The sequence below is a fragment of the Zootoca vivipara genome, chromosome 16 (assembly GCF_965207765.1).
Source record: "Zootoca vivipara chromosome 16, rZooViv2.hap1.1, whole genome shotgun sequence".
NCBI lineage: Eukaryota > Metazoa > Chordata > Lepidosauria > Squamata > Lacertidae > Zootoca > Zootoca vivipara.
Window position 1 is genome coordinate 19,708,814 of NC_142599.1, and position 16,377 is coordinate 19,725,190.

The window sequence follows — 16,377 nt, forward strand, 5'->3', positions numbered from 1 at the left end:
AGCAGGCTTTGCACTGACTAACATCCTATATCCTTCTAAATGTGTTTGTGGGAGGTGGTGTTATAGAAAAACAACTCCCCAAGGGACTGAGTCCTCTAAGTCCATGATCAGTCAGAGATGAATGGATGCCGGCAAGATCCATAGAAAGCAAGGCAGATCTTCATTTTCCTGTTTCAACAGAGTTCCCTCCTCTCCTTGCAAGGAGGTAGGAGAGACCCACAACAAAGGTTAAAGGTAAAGGGGCCCCTGACCATTTGGTCCAGTCGTGACCGACTCTGGGGTTGCGGCGCTCATCTCGCGTTATTGGCCGAGGGAGCCGGCATACAGCTTCCAGGTCATGTGGCCAGCATGACAAAGCCGCTTCTGGCGAACCAGAGCAGCGCGCGGAAACGCCGTTTACCTTCCCACCGGAACAGTACCTATTTATCCACTTGCACTTTGATGTGCTTTTGAACTGCTAGGTAGGCAGGAGCTGGGAGTCGGACCGAGCAACAGGAAATTTGAGAGTGTTGCTTCTCTCCTTGCATTTTCTGCATAGCCTGGCCATTCCTTTGAGATGGTAAATACTTTAGTTCCCTAATCTCTTACTTATTGATAGTTTGCTCAGCTTAACAGACACTTGCCAGACTGTATTTGCTGTATTTGCTGTAAGCCCCTACAGTCCAAAGACAATTAGAAAGCTTTTTCCATTTCCTTCCTCCTTGCAGAGAAATATTTGAGGTCAATTTGGGAGAGTCAAATTGGGTTCAGGATTGCTCTCCTGTACTATTTCAGACATGTGGTTTAAATACGTATGGGTTTGCCTTGTAGATTTATGAATAATATTTATTCTGTATTTGAGACCTTAGAATTCTTGTAACAGTGGTATGGAGGGTTCTGTTCTGTTCTTGTTTTTATTATGTATTATGTGTTATTATCTTGTATTTTTATGCTGTTAACTGCCCTGAGATCTGCGGATGAAGGACGGTGTAATATTTAATCTATCAATCAATCAATAATCAAGGACCCCCTTGGGCTTTCCTCAGAGCAAGACAGGAGCAAGGCAAAGCCTCATGCGACTGGCAGATGTCCAGCAGCAGCAGAACAATGGGGGAGTGTCACAGTGGCCGGAGTGGGCTACTTCAGAGTAACGACTCTACACAGCTCTGCATTTTATCTTTTTATTGGTGCTGCGTATTTACAGTGCTAAAGGCAGTGCTATTTACAGAGACACCTCCCGAGGGGCTCCAAGGGCGTCGGTGACGACTGAAAGCCTAAAAACTCTGTGCTGTCCGAGCCGGTTGGTGTGAACACCTCTCCCCAATCCCTCGAGCTCCCTCCTTCCGCCTGAGAAGACTGAAATCCCAAAAAGTCCGTGGCGTCAGAGCTGGTGGGGGTAAAAATACGCTGCCAGTCTGCCTCTTCCTCTGACGGGGTGGACCTCGGAGACGCCCATACCTCTTCCTCCGGGTCCTCAAACTCCGCTTCCCATCTCCACGGTGAACTGCTCTCTGTGACCTCCTCCCCTTCCCCCTCCCTCTCCCTTTCCATGTGCCAGGGCTTGGGCCTGTGTGGGAAGAGGGCGTGGAATTCTTCCACCAAGAATTCCTCCTGTATCTGAGTGGCTGGGACCCATTCATTCTGGGAAGGCGGGGCATCCTCCCATGCCATGAGGTACTCCAGGCCTCCCACCCCTCTCCGTGAATCAAGGATGGCCGTGGCTTCATTGAGTTGCTCCCTGCCTCCCCTCTCCCCCCCTCCCTCGGGGGTCTGTTCGCTGCCTCGGAGCCTGCTGCTTTCCCTGTACGGCGACAGCAGCGATCTATGAAATACTGGGTGCACCCTCATGTCCTCTGGCAGTGCCAGCCTGAAGGCAACCGGGTTGACCTGTTGCGTGACCGTGAAGGGGCCTAGCCGTCTGGGTGGGAAGGCCCTCCGAGGACAACCACACCTTGTCCCCCACCCTGATGACCTCCCCCTGTCGCCTGTGGCGATCTGCCCCCTTCTTGTACGCTTCCTTAGCCCTCTCCAAGTGTTCTCTGAGCTGCTGGTGCACCGTCTCCAGTTCCTGTGCCCAATCCTCTGCCTGTGGGCCCTCCTCCTCCTCCTCCCCCTCCCTCTCTGGGAAAGATCTGAGGTCGTAGTTGGCCTTAAAGGGCGACACCCCTGTGGAGACGTGCACCGCATTGTTGTAGGCAAATTCTGCCAGTGGCAGGCGATCCACCCAGTCCGTTTGCCTCTGGCTGACGTAGCGTCTCAGGTACTGCTGCAAAATGGCGTTGACCCTCTCCGCCTGTCCATTGGTCTGCGGGTGCCGAGCCGTCGACAAGCTGACCTCCACCTGCAGGAGGTTCATGAGCCGCCGCCAGAACCTGGAAACAAATTGGCGGCCTCGATCCGAAATAACTCTTAAAGGTAATCCATGCAGTCTGAATACGTGGTCAACAAACAGTTTGGCTGTCTCTTCTGCAGAGACCGCCCTGGCACACGGTATAAAATGGCACATTTTGGACATAAGGTCCACCACCACCAACACTGCGGTCTTGCCCCTGGACGAAGGCAGGTCTGTGATGAAGTCCATGGACACTACTTCCCACGGCCTGTGCGGTGTGGCTAATGGCTCCAGCAACCCTGCTGGTGCTGCTCTGACCACCTTTGCTCGCTGGCAGGTGTCACAGCCCCTTACATAGTCCCGAACATCCTCCCGCACCCCTGGCCACCAGAAGTGTCTCATGACTAGGTGAGTGGTTTTGTCCCTTCCAAAATGACCCGCCGTTGGGTTGTCGTGCATCTGCTTGAGGACCTTACCTCTGAGCTGGTTGGTGGGCAGGTACAGGGCTCCCTTGTAAAAAAGCAGCCCCCTGCGTTCTGCAAAGTCTTTTGCTTGCTCCCTCCCCCCTCGCAGCTCTCTGAAGATGCGGTTGGCAAACTCATCTGCTGCCGTCAGTGCTGTGAGTTCTGCCTCGCTCACCACTGCTGCTCCGCAGGACCATGCCGACGGGGGAAACACGTGTCGTGGTGCTGGTGGCAACTCCTCCTCCATGTACTCTGGCTTGCGGGAGAGGGCATCCGCCCTGACATTCTGCTCCCCCGGTATGTAGTGGATGGAGAAGTTGAAATGCGAGAAGAACTCTGCCCACCGTATTTGTCGCTGGTTGAGCACCCTGGCTGTCCTCCAGAACTCCAGGTTCTTGTGGTCCGTGCACACCTGAATGGGGTGCTTGGCACCCACCAGGAAGTGTCTCCAGTGTTTAAACGCAGAATGGATCGCCAGAAGCTCCTTATCAAACACCGTGTAGTTGCGCTCTGGCTGGGTCAGTTTTCTGGAGAAAAAGGCACAGGGTCTCCACTCTCTGTTGGCATCCAGTTGCAGCAGGATCGCTCCCACCACTCTGTCTGAAGCGTCGGTCTCAACGCGTAGGGGCGCATCCTGCACCACGTGGAACAGGTTCTGGTCTGAGGCAAACACCCTCTTGAGGCTTTCGAACGCTGCTTGCGCCTCCGGTGTCCATCTGAACTTCTGCTTGCCTCTCAGGCAGTCAGTGATGGGAGCCGTGACCCGCGAGAAGTTCTTGAGGAACTTCCTGTAGAAGTTGGCGAAGCCTAGTAGGCGTTGGGCATCTTTGCGCGTCCTGGGGCTGTGCCAGTCCAGGATGGCCTGCACCTTGTCCTTGTCCATCGCTAGCCCCTTGTCTGACAGCTTGTAGCCCAGGAAGTCCACCTCCTTGGTGTGAAACTTGCACTTTTCCAGCTTCACATACAGGTGGTGCTCCTTCAGGCGCTGCAACACCTCCCTGACATCCTTCACATGCTGCTCGGGGTCAGTGGAGTAAATAAGGATGTCATCCAGGAAGACCAAGCAGTTCTTGAAGAGGAGGGACCCCAGGACGTGGTGCATGAAGGCCTGGAAGCATGCTGAGCCCCCTTGCAAACCGAAGGGCATCACCAGATATTCAAAAGAGCCCAGAGGCGTGAACATCGTGGTCTTCCACTCATCGCCTTCCCGGATCCTGATCAAGTTGTACGTCCCCCTCAGGTCGAGCTTGGTGAAGATCTTGCCCCTGCGTGCCGCTGTCAGCAGATCGTCCACTCTGGGCATTGGGAAAGCCACCGGTTCCGTCATGTTGTTCAGCCGTCTGAAGTCCACCACCAGGCGGCGCTGTTGGGTGTCCTTCTTGTCCACCCAGAAGACCGGGCTGCCCCCTGCTGCCTTGCTTTCTCTGATGAACCCCCTCTTGAGGTTCTTGTCGATAAACGCACGCAGATCCTCCAGTTCCTGGTCTGACATGGAGTACAGCTTGGCAGGGGGTAGCGTGGCCCCTGGCACCAGGTTGATCTGACAGTCAAAGGACCTGTGTGGGGGTAGGTGGTCGGATTCCGCTTCGCTGAAGACTTCCTGTAGGTCCCAGTACGGCTTGGGTATTGCCTCACCCCCCTTGACGTGCATGGTGGCCACCGTGGCTATTGGAGGCCCCTCCCCTGGTTGGTGCTGCATGCAATGTTCCAGACAAAAGTCTGATCCAAACGTGATGCATCTCTGGTGCCAACTGATGGAGGGGTCATGGCGCACCAGCCAGCTCATGCCCAAGACGATGGGGGGGGGTCTGAGATGGTGGTGACGTTGAATGCCAGTGTCTCTGAGTGCCGTCCCACCGTCATTCTCATGGGGGGGGTCTGATGGGTGATGGCCCCTCCCAGTAACTCCCTGCCGTCAATGGTGGAGACGTGCAGGGGAAAGTCCAGCTGCAGAAGCTGGATCTGGTGTGCTTCTGCAAAGTCCCTCGAAAAGAAGTTGGCAGATGCTCCGCTGTCAATTAAGGCAAGAACCGTCAGGGGGTACCCATTAGGGAGCGTTAGTGTCACTTCTAGAACCACCCCTGCTCTGGGGGGGGGTGGGCTGGCGCTGCTCCTCGCTGTGCGGGTGGGTGGGCTGGGGCTGTTGTCTGCCGATTGCGCCTGGCTGCTGCCCCTTGTCTCCTGCAGCCAGGCTGTCTCGTTTCCCTGCTGTGGTGCTGCGTCCGTGGGGGAGGGCACAACCGTTCCCGCCTTTCCTTGCCACTCCGTGCGATGTGGGCAGTCTCTGACGAGATGCTGAGGGGAGTTGCAGAGAAAGCAGTTCCCGCCCCTTCCCTCCTTGCATCTTGGCGCCGCTGGGGTTTGAAAAGTCCGCGCGCGCTATCAATTTCCATGGGTTCCTGGTCTTGGCCCGCCCCTGGCATGGCCTGGGATGGCTGTTGGGGGAGTGGCTTCTCCTGCGACCGTGGGAACCAAACTCGCTTTGCGCGCGTTGGCTGCTTGTCGTTCCATCGGGATTCCTGTCTCACCCCCACCGCCAGAGCCGCTTTGCTAAGCTGATCCATATTACTGGGCTTTGGACCTCTCGAGAGCTCATCTTTCACATCCTCATGCAACCCCAGATAGAACGCAGCTTCCATCGGAGACGAGTGCAGTTCCCACCCCAGTCTGTGCACCAGCATGGTGAATTTCGCCCAATATTCGCGAACTGTCATTTTTCCTTGGCGTAAATTATGCAGTTCCTCTTTGGTATGGTCCATATGGCTATCAGACGCATACATTACTTTTAAAGCCTCTAAAAATAGTTTGACATCCTTCATGCAAGGATTTTTTGCCGCGATTAACGGTCTAAGCCACTCTCTAGCGGCCCCAGTAAGGTGTTCCACTATAAACGCGACTCTGTGCGCATCATCAGGGAACTCATCATGGTGCAGCTCAAGGGCATACAAGATCTCAGTCTCAAAGCCATTATATTCCCTCGGATCTCCATTGAACTTGCTTACTAGGGTCCCCGCTCTCCTTCCTGGCAGCACTTGGAGTTGGGGCCCCCCTCCTCCCTTGTTTTTCTCTGCATCCAACTTGTTCTGGAGGTCCACCGCTACCGCCCTTAACTGCTGCTCTTTTTCCTGTAGCGCTCTCACCTGTTCAGCAAGGTTTTGCCTGTCCTCCTTGACCTTCTCCGTTTCTTGCTTAGCCGTCTTTAATTCCCCCTGTGCCTGCAACGCCAGTTGCTGCAGGTCCTGCTGGGCTTTCTCCGCGATCTGCCGCCATTTCTCCGCTTTTGGCGAGCTCATCCCGGCAACCCCAAAGTAGCCCCCAAAAAAGATTCGGAGGTTGCTGTCACAGTGGCTGGAGTGGGCTACTTCAGAGTAACGACTCTACACAGCTCTGCATTTTATCTTTTTATTGGTGCTGCATATTTACAGTGCTAAAGGCAGTGCTATTTACAGAGACACATCTTATCCGCTTGAATCAGAACCTCCAAATGGCGTTTGGCGCGTTTTTCTCCAACATAACAACTTGGGGAGACCCATCCTCTTCCCCCTACGTTTTCTGCGCAATTCCGGAGTTGGGGGGGACAGGTCTGCCCCCCTTGCTTCCCCCTTCCTGTCCCACCTGGGATGCTGGCTCCGCTACCCTGTCTGAGCCTCGGACCCCACTTCCTGCTTCCCCACTTGAGACGGAACTCTCCCTGCTTTCCCCTGCGCTCGGGGATGGGCTGGAACTCAGAAGGGGAGGGACTTCGCGATATCCCCTGTCCCTCACAGGGAGCCATTTACCTAAGACAATTAACTCAGCTTGATGGGAGTTGGAACCATAGAATCAGAGTCTTCGAAGGGAAGGACCACGAGCGTTATCTAGTCCAACCTCTTGCAATCCAGGAATCTTTTGTGCAACACGGGACTCAAACCCATTACCCTGAGACTAAGAGTCCTGTGTTCCACCAACTGAACTATGTGTCCAAAAACATTTGGAGGGCAACAGATCCATCCCCCAATCCTTGCAACAGAGCACAGAGTATTCTATAATTTGCAGTCGAACTGCTAGGTTGGACTGAAGGCTGCAAACTGCATGCACAGTTGTCTTAATAATTATTGCTATAGGTTTGGGGGAGAACCCCCCAAAAAACAGACTCTTCAAAAGTGTCCATATTTTCCTGGGACAGTCCCAGATTTACAGAAGCCAGCCCAGTTTCTGATTTGATCCTGGATTGTCCCGCTTTTCCTTAGGACGTCCCTATTTTCATCGGAGAAATGTTGGAGGGCATGGTGCTATGAGACCCCTGAGCCAATAAAATAAGTAACTATACAACCTTTAGAAGATATCTGAAGGCAGCAATGTATAGGGAAGTTTTTAAATGTTTGATGGGGCTGGGGCAAGTCAGTCAGATGGGTGGGATATAAATAATAAAATTGTTGTTGTTGTAGTTGTATAGGACGTCCCTATTTTTATGGAGAAATGTTGGAGGGTATGCTAAACCCTAGAAATTAATAAATGCTAGGATTTTGATTATTTGGGACAGGAGTCAGCAAACTTTTTCAGCAGTGGGGGGCCGGACTGTATTTTGAAAAAAAAAATGAATGAATTCCTATGCCCCACAAATAACCCAGAGATGCATTTTAAATAAAAGGACACATTCTACTCATGTAAAAACATGCTGCTTCCTGGACCGTCTGCGGGCCGGATTTAGAAGGCGATTGGGCCACATCCTGCCCCCGGGCCTTAGTTTTGGGATCCCTGATTTGGGATGTGAAGGGAGAAATGCAAGCTGCAGAGGAATTCCTGGGCTAGCCTATGAAAAACAACCTGGCTAAGCTAGGACCATCAAGAAACAATACAGGGCCATTGGTAATGCGAGAGATGCCCCTCCTTGCCCTGAGGTGTGAACAGAGACTGGGGGATTGGAAGGCTGCCTAACCATAGCTGCCAAGTTTTCGCTTTTCTCGCGAGGAAGCCTATTCAGCATAAGGGAAAATCCCTGTAAAAAAGGGATAACTTGGCAGCTATGTGCCTAACAGGTGACAGGAAAAGAGAGTTTTTAGCAAGGTGCTCTGCCAGGAAGAAGAAAGGAGAAGAAAGACTGGGATCCATCTTGGGCAGGCTGGCTGCTTGCTGCCTGGGAGAAAGGCCTTGGACTCCAGGGCTGTACTGCTGCAAGGTTCAAGCCCCTCTTGAAATAACCATGCTGTAAGATCTGTACTCCCTCCATGCAGCCCAGAGGTGTAAATAGGTAAATAAACCGTATTTCTTCAAGCTGTGACAATCTCCACTGTGTCTCAATCCTCCGAAGGAACACAGACCCTGGGTTCAGGCAAACTTGGGGACTTCACGTCAGACCTGAAGAGCTGGCAACCCTTTCAAGAATGTCCTTTGTTTGCAAGGATAAAGGACAGAGGAGCATGTGAATTCATATGGAAACTAGTGTACAAAGGACGAATTTACATCTAATGCTGCGCCCACTCTTGCCTCCAGCTCCATCTGCCATGTGGCCCCTGGGAGGCTCTCCAGAAAGAAAGGTGGCCCCCAGTCTGAAAAATATCCCCTATCCTTATTTTGCAATTTTCTTCTGAACCAACTTCTTTTTCCTAATCCCTGCCACTCATTAATCACCTGGAGCCAGGGGGTTAAGCCAAAGTGAGTTACTTATTGATTTTGTACCTTTGTGTCGCCTTATCCCCTTGTCTATGATCAACCAGTTGCCTTCTGACTGATGCCACCACCAGGACATAATTCATTCCCTTATGGCAGCAATTTCCAGAGGGGTCACCGCATTAGACTTCTGCAGCAAAAGCAACCCTCCTGCAGGCTAGGGATTTCCTTGAAGACGGGCACTTTTATTATAGCATAAGCTTTCCCAGACTCGACAACCTGGGCTCACGTTCCCATTCATTGGGCACCCCTTGAGTTTCCAGTGCTGAGGTTTTAATCTGTGTTCACATCATGGATAGCTCAGTCAGTTAGAGCATGGTGCTGACAACACCAAGATTGCAGGTTTGATCCCCATATGCAGGGGGTTGGACTAGGTGATCCTCAGGGTCCCTTCCAACTCTACAATTCTATGATTCTATGACGTCCTCCAAAGGGCAAATGTATCCACTTGGTTAGAAAACACTAATGTCTAGTCACTAGTGGGTTGTCTCTCAAACCAGGTTCGCACCTTCACAGGAAAGAGAAACCCAAATGGATTCAGACCCTCCAAGTGTCCTTATTTTCCAGACACAGTCCTGGATTTACAGAAGCCGTCCTGGTTTATTTGATCCCAGAATGTCCTGCTTTTCCTTAGGACGTCCCTATTTTCATTGCAGAAATGTTGAAGGGTGTGCCCTATGGGGAAAGGTTGCAAGTTTAGAGAACAGACTGAAGTTAGACAATCATTTTCAACAGGTCTCTATAGGGGGCCTATTGTTGGATAAAACCCCAAACTAAGGCCCGGGGGCCAGATGCGGCCCAATCGCCTTCTAAATCCGGCCCACGGACGGTCCGGGAATCAGCATGTTTTTACATGAGTAGAATGTGTCCTTTTATTTAAAATGCATCTCTGGGTTATTTGTGGGGCATAGGAATTCGTTCATTTCCCCCCCCCCAAAAAAAATATAGTCCGGCCCCCAACAAGGTCTGAGGGACAGTTTACCGCCCCCCTGCTGAAAAAGTTTGCTGACCCCTGAAACCCATACTAACTGGAGGTGCATGGAATGGGAATGATTTGGTGATTTAACAGGGAGCATTAAAATATAATGATGGAGGATTGGGAAAGGTTGTGGAAAAAATCTATTACATTCACTGCATGTAATGTACTGAAAGAAAATGTTATGAAAATGATGTATGGATGGTATTTAACTCCAGTAAAATTAGCTAAGATGTACCATACACATGACAATAAGTGTTGGAAATGTAATGCAGTGGAAGGAACCTTTTATCATATGTGGTGGACTTGGCCAAAATAAAAGACTTCTGGGAAAGAATTTATAATGAATTGAAAAAAGCGTTGAAAAACACTTTTACAAAGAATCCAGAGGCCTTTTTATTGGGATTAGTCGGGAGAGAAATACCCCAAAAGGATATTACATTCTTTTTATATGCCACAACAGCAGCTAGAATCTTGATAGCGAAACAATGGAAGACTCAAGAAATACCGACGGTGGAGGAATGGCAGATGAAGATGATGGAATATATGGAATTAGCTGACCTGACCGGGAGACTCCGGGACCAGGGAAAGAAATCAGTGGAAAAATAACAGTATTGAAATTGAGTAATAAGAAAGGGTTTTTGATGGACATATAATGCTGTAGCTTAAGAAAATAGTTTTGTGTTGAAGAAAGGTTTTGGATGGAGTAAGGTATAAATATATTTGGAATAAGGTAAAAATGGGATATGAAGTAGAAATTGCTACCGGTAATAGTGGAGTATGTAATGAATTGCAGTAAGGAGGATCCGAGGAAGTCTCAACACAATGATTAGAGAAGAGGTTAGGACTATGAAAATTTTTTGTTGTGTTTTGTTCTGTTAATGTTTGTTTTCTTTTGAATTGTTATTATTGTTTGTAGTGTTTTTTTTTACTTTAAATGTGTTTATAAAAAAAAAATTTGGGGAAAAAAACAAAACCAGGGAGCATTAAAAAGGGGAAAGACTTGTCCCTTCGAAACCAGTTGGACCATGTGCAAAAGACCACATGTAACTTGATAAGACTACAATATAAGATAAGACTGCAATCCAAAGGGTAACTGGAGCCCCACAGAAAGCAAGATAAGACTGTGATCTAATCATGACAACAGTGTCCCGTTTGACAATGCTGCCTTTCTTTTTTACCCTTTGCTAATCTAACACTTCTGTGGGGGGAAAGAAGGTCAGAAGCAGCCCTGATTAAATCACAAACTGAAAAGAGCGGAATTTGCTGACACATTTTTTGATTCAGCATTTCTATCCCAGAACCTCCCTTTGAAGTTTTTGTGTCGAGGCACTCCCACTTTTGAGGTTGCAGAGGTCGTCATAGCAAATGTCATCATTTCCCCCTCAGCTCTCTTAAGTTCTCTTTGTGTGTGTGTATGCTGTAAAAAAAAAAAACCTGAAACATAATACTTGGGAAATCATCAAGTCCAACCGTAAGTTTTAATCTATTCAAAAAACCTAAGGTGAGCCCTGCAGGATCAGGCCCATCGAGTCCAGCATCCTTTTCTCACAGTGGCCAACTAGATGTCCTTTGGAGGCCTGTAAGCAGGATCCGAGGGCAAAAGTTCTCCTGGGGTATCACCTTTGTTCTGGCAAAATACAAGACAGGGTGGGTCAGGGGGTTGCGGTGCAATTTCCCCCCCCCCACCTGGTGCTGAGATGACTCCAAAGCAATCCATTATTGCAGCCTAAGAGGACGGTCCCTCTGGAATTTCACACAGACATACGAATTTGCTAATTTGTCTGTGCTTTGCTACCCAGAGCTTAAATGCATGACCTCTCACACACATACAGCAATATACATACCTCCCATCAGATGTCAAGGAAATAAACAACTATCTGACTTTTCGAAGACATCTGGTCTTGTTTAGGGAAGTTTTTAACGTTTGATGTTTTATTGTATTTTTAATATTTTGTTGGTAGTCGCCCAGGGTGGCTGGGGAAACCCAGCCAGATAGGCGGGGTATAAATAATAAATTTATTATTATTATTATTATTATTATTATTATTACTATGCAAGCAACTGTCATTCAGAAGCTTCGCTGTCTCCAACCATGGAAGAAGCAGAGTGAAACCTTTATGGCTAGTAGTCATTGATAGCTTTCATGAATTTGTCTTATCCACTTAAAAAACAAACAAGCCACGCTTTTATTAAAGATTTTCTTCTGCTACAAAACAAACTGATGAATGGGGGAAATTACATCATTCGTCCCCACTTTCAGTGAGACACTCTTTTGGCATGGACCTGCTTCCTACGCCAGGCTTAAGTTGTGTCATGTTCAGAGAAGGCAAATGGGACTCTGCCCTGCCTGCCTGCCTACTTAGCCAGCCCAGGGGGTGGGCCTGTCTATCCATTTCCTCCTCCTCAGGGTTGTCCCTGTAGAACTCAGCAGGGCCAAGGATGGGGACAAGGCAATGAGGAGTTGCTTTGGCCTGCCATTGGGCTCTGGCGCCACCTGCTGTTTGGCTCCCTGCTTTCTGCCCCTCAACATTTCCAGGGGCAAAGATGTGACCTGGGACACACCCAACTCTGTCTCCTCTCAAGATTCCTGCTGGCTCAGGGCGGATTCTTTGAGATCAGTATTGCCCTCATCAACCTTAAGTAAAGAAAAAGAAAAAATCCTTTAGCAGCTATGACTGTGAGCACGAGAAGATGCTTCCAGGAGTGAGGAAAAGCTAAACTTAAGAATGTTGTGCTTCCTAATGAGCATCTTCTCTAAATAAGTAGCTGAAAGCTTCTGAAAAACAATTGTTTTCATTAAAGGCTAATGGTTTCTAGGTGCTAATGCAACGCCCAGACATGTGAGAATGGCAAGAGGGTTCTCAATGGCTTCTTGTTGTTGTTTATGGAGATAATTGATGTTTTCTGCATTCATTCCTTCCAAACCACATCTGGGAACGTTGGCAACCACACCTCAAGAGAAAGACTGAGTGTTGGAAATTTCAGGACAGACAAAATAAAGGGTCTCCTTCGCACAGCACATAGGTGAACCTTGTGAAACTCACTCCCACAAGAGGTAGCGATGGGCAACAACTTGGATGGCTTTAAAAGGTGGTTAGGCAGATTCATGAAGGAGGCTGTCAGTGGTTACCAGCTGCTATGGCTACATTCTGACTCCAACATCAGGAACCGCAGGAGGGGAGAGTGCTATCTATCTGTCTATTGCATTTATATTCTACATTTTTCTCAATGGAGCTCAGGGTGGCTTACATAATTATTCTCCTCCTCCTCCTCATTTAATCCCCACAACAACCCTGTGAGGTAGTTTAGGCTGGGAGTGAGTGACTTGGCCCAATGTTGCTCAGTGAGTTTCATGGCTGAGTGGGGATTCAATCCTGGGTCCTAGTCCAACACACTAACCACTGCACCACCTTGGCCGTCAAGTTCCTCTTGTGATAACAGGAAGCCTGGCACCAGGTCTAACACCTTCCTCTTCCAGCTAGGGCTGGGTGAATCCGACACTGTGGATTTCTCTCACTTTCCCATTTTCCTAATCTTAACCTGAGTTCACCACATTTCTGCATCAGCTTGCAAATTTTCTTCAATGGCCTAGTGAAAATTCACCAGCATTTTTGTGCCCACCTCTCCTAATAGACCCATTTTTTGCTTGCAATTTTCCCGGACATGATGCAACTTGCAGGATTTCCCTCTGTCTCTTTTTATGCACATGACACACCACAAGCTCCGCAGGCCTGGACTGACGCTAAATTACAGTACTTCCCCCCCCCAAAACCTATCTCTTGCAGATGCCTCCTTCCTGTTCCAACCTGTCTGCTGGCATCACTGCAAAGCTTCTCCATGTGCTGCTAACCCTCGTCATCCAAACTCTGCCAGGTGAGAGAATGCTTTCTCAACTGTCAGAAAGGTACGGAAAGCGGGTCTTGTGACAAGGGCAGCTTTCAGCCAAGGTGCATCTTCCACAGAGGAAGTCATCGCAAATGTCGAGGAAATCTGCCTGGTGTCAGGGAATTCTCTGAAGACAAGGACTGGGGAATACATTCTATGGCAGACCAGCTTCTCTCCAATGGAGAGCTGGAGGGGGAAGAGTCGCTCCCCTTGTCCACAGTGTGTTCAGAAGTAGAGACAGAAGCTGAACAGCTTAGGGAGGAGTTACCCAGTTTCAAGATAATGACAACAGAACCAGAAGGGAGGGGGCAGAAAAAAAAAGCACCGATTACAACCATCAAAACTTATTTACACTGTTGAATTTATCTTAATGCTGCCAATGTTTTCAAGTGTACACAATTTCCCCCCATATATTCAATAGACATTTTCCAATCTTCACTAAACGTATGTTCTTCTTGTTCTCTGTATGTTAAGTCTGCAAGCTGCTTTGCAATTTCATCATCTCAAGAGTCAACAGACGATATCCTCCAAATGCCATTTTTGGATGTCTATCTAGCATAGTGTTTAGTCTTTGGAAGAAGATAATGATTGTAATGTCTTTCGGTCTCTTTTGTACCACCGTATTGACGCAAATCTCGCTGGACCACAATGCTAAACTGCTAGCAGAGAGCAGGTTGTAGGTCTGCAATGCATCGCCAAAGCTGCAGTCAGTATTGCTGGTGTGATAGATTTGCTTCATGTTTTCACCCTTGATGGGGAACATCCAAAAGGGTGGGAGTTTTGGAGAAACCGGGTTGCTGATTACAGCCAGGAATTTCTTCTTATTAGATCATGGCTAAGTCCTGAAGTGATGGCTTCTTCAAGATTTTGAGTCCAGTGACCCTAGCTTCCTCACTAAGGCTTGTCCTTGAACAGCAGGCAGAGTTGCATTCATCTCCCAAGTAACCTTCCAAACAACCATGGACTTATAACTGACCTCCCAAATACTAACATATGTAGTGAGTCACTTACTTCAAGCTTACATACTGGGCTAAGTTCAAGGTCCTGGTTTTGGTGTATAAAAGCCCAATACAACTTGGGACCAGGAGACCTTAAAGATCCTCTCACCCTGTACATAGCCGATGCATAATTCTATAAACTTCTGTCATGTCACTTCTCACTAGCCTTTTCTCCAAAGCATAAAGCCAATATTGCATGAGACCAATGGTAATGTTTTTTGAGGGGGCTTCAGAATGCAGGCCCAAACCTCAAAGAACACTTCATCCGAAACCCATGCCCTTAACTTTGAAAGCTAGCATCACACAAGGCATCGGGGTCAAGCAGAAAAAATGGATGGGCAAATCCCTTCAATGATTTACCCGTTTGCCACATCGCATCTTCATCTCCAGCTTCATATTAACCAGCCATCCTCACAAGTCGAGTTTTGTTGATCAGAGAACTGTCTTTTTGAAGGTGCCCACGCAGAAGTAGTTCTTACTGCCGGGATTTTCCACCAGGGATTTTGCTCTTAACGCAAGATGTCGGGGACCTCCGGATGTTGTTGGACTACAACTCTCATCATCCCTGACCATCGGGCCATGCAAGCTGCAGCTGATGGGAATTGGAGTCCAACATTTGGGGGTGAACTGCAGGCATAATTAGCCTTGCCAGACTCACAAGGTCCATGGTCCTCTGTCCTACAACCACCCAATGTCATATGTCAGGTATGGAGCAGGTAAAAACTTGGCACAGCTGACAGGCTTGTTTGTAGGCATTGCTGTTCATCTGATGGGCAGTTGACTTCACAGTGCAGCATGAGGGGCTTCTGAAGACACCTCGCTCAGCATTTTGAAAATGTCAATGGCCCATCTAGTCCAGCATCCTCTTCTCCCAATGGCCAACCAGATGCCCCAGTGGGAAACCAGAAAGCAGGACCTGAGCACTTGCCCCTTCTGTGGCTGCCAGCAGCTGGTATTCAGAAGCATTATTGCCTCTGACCATGGATGCAGAGCACAGCCATCAGGGCTAGTAGCCATCACTATCCCTTCTCTCCAAGAAGCCCTCCAAGTTGGTAGTCATCCCTGGCTCCTGGGGAAGTGAGTTCCACAATGTGTGTGTGTGTGTGTGTGTGTGTGTGTGTGTGTGTGTGTGTGAAGTCCTTTATTTCAGTGTTTCCCAACCTTGTGCCTCCAGCTGTTTTCGGACTACAATTCCCATCATTCCTGACCACTGGTCTTGCTAGCTAGGGATGATGGGAGTTGTAGTCCCAAAACATCTGGAGGCACAAGGTTGGGAAACACTGCTTTATTTCACCTGTCCTGAATCTTGCAACATTCATCTTCATTGGATGGCCACAAGTTTTCGTGTTATGAGAGAGAGAAACTTGTTTCACTATCAACCCTACCCAGGGTGTGTGGAGGTAGCAAAGAGGTTTCCCTATCCAGATTCTACAAGGGCACAGGTTTTCTCTCCAAGCCCTAACTAAAGAGTTTACTGAGAGTACAAGGCAGGGGAAACCAAGGAAGGGTTTGTGCAAAACCCTTTGCTTTTTTTGCTTAACTGTCGAGGCTCTGCAAAAACGCTCAATATTTTTGCTTGCTGCCTTACAAAGTGCTTTCAACAAATCTAGCAAGTGGAGATGTTGCAGCATGATTAACTGCGTGGGGAAACACACCCTGTCTCAAGAGTGTTAGCTCTACAAATGATTCCTGGTGCAGGAGTCAGAAAACATTTCTTAAATTAAAAAACACAGACACACACAAACCAACAGCCAGCTGGTTGAGGGTGGGAAAATGATCTACTAGCATGAAACACATGTGAGTTACAGAATAGCCTATACATGTATTTAGCCAGATTCCAGGGAACTCCTCCACCAACCCTTCACTCACTTCCTTAGCAGAATGTCACTTTTGACGCCCCGCTGCTCTGGATTAAGGATTAAAATGTGAGTGGAATTCGGCAGACAAGGAGAAAGCAGCCCCTTTCTACCTAAACACGTCGCTGGAGCTTCAAAACAGATCAAAGGTGAAGGGACAGAGCTTAATTCCCCCCCAAAAGTCCCAGGCTCAGTCTAGACTCTAAGGTCACGTTAACATGGATGCCATAAAACG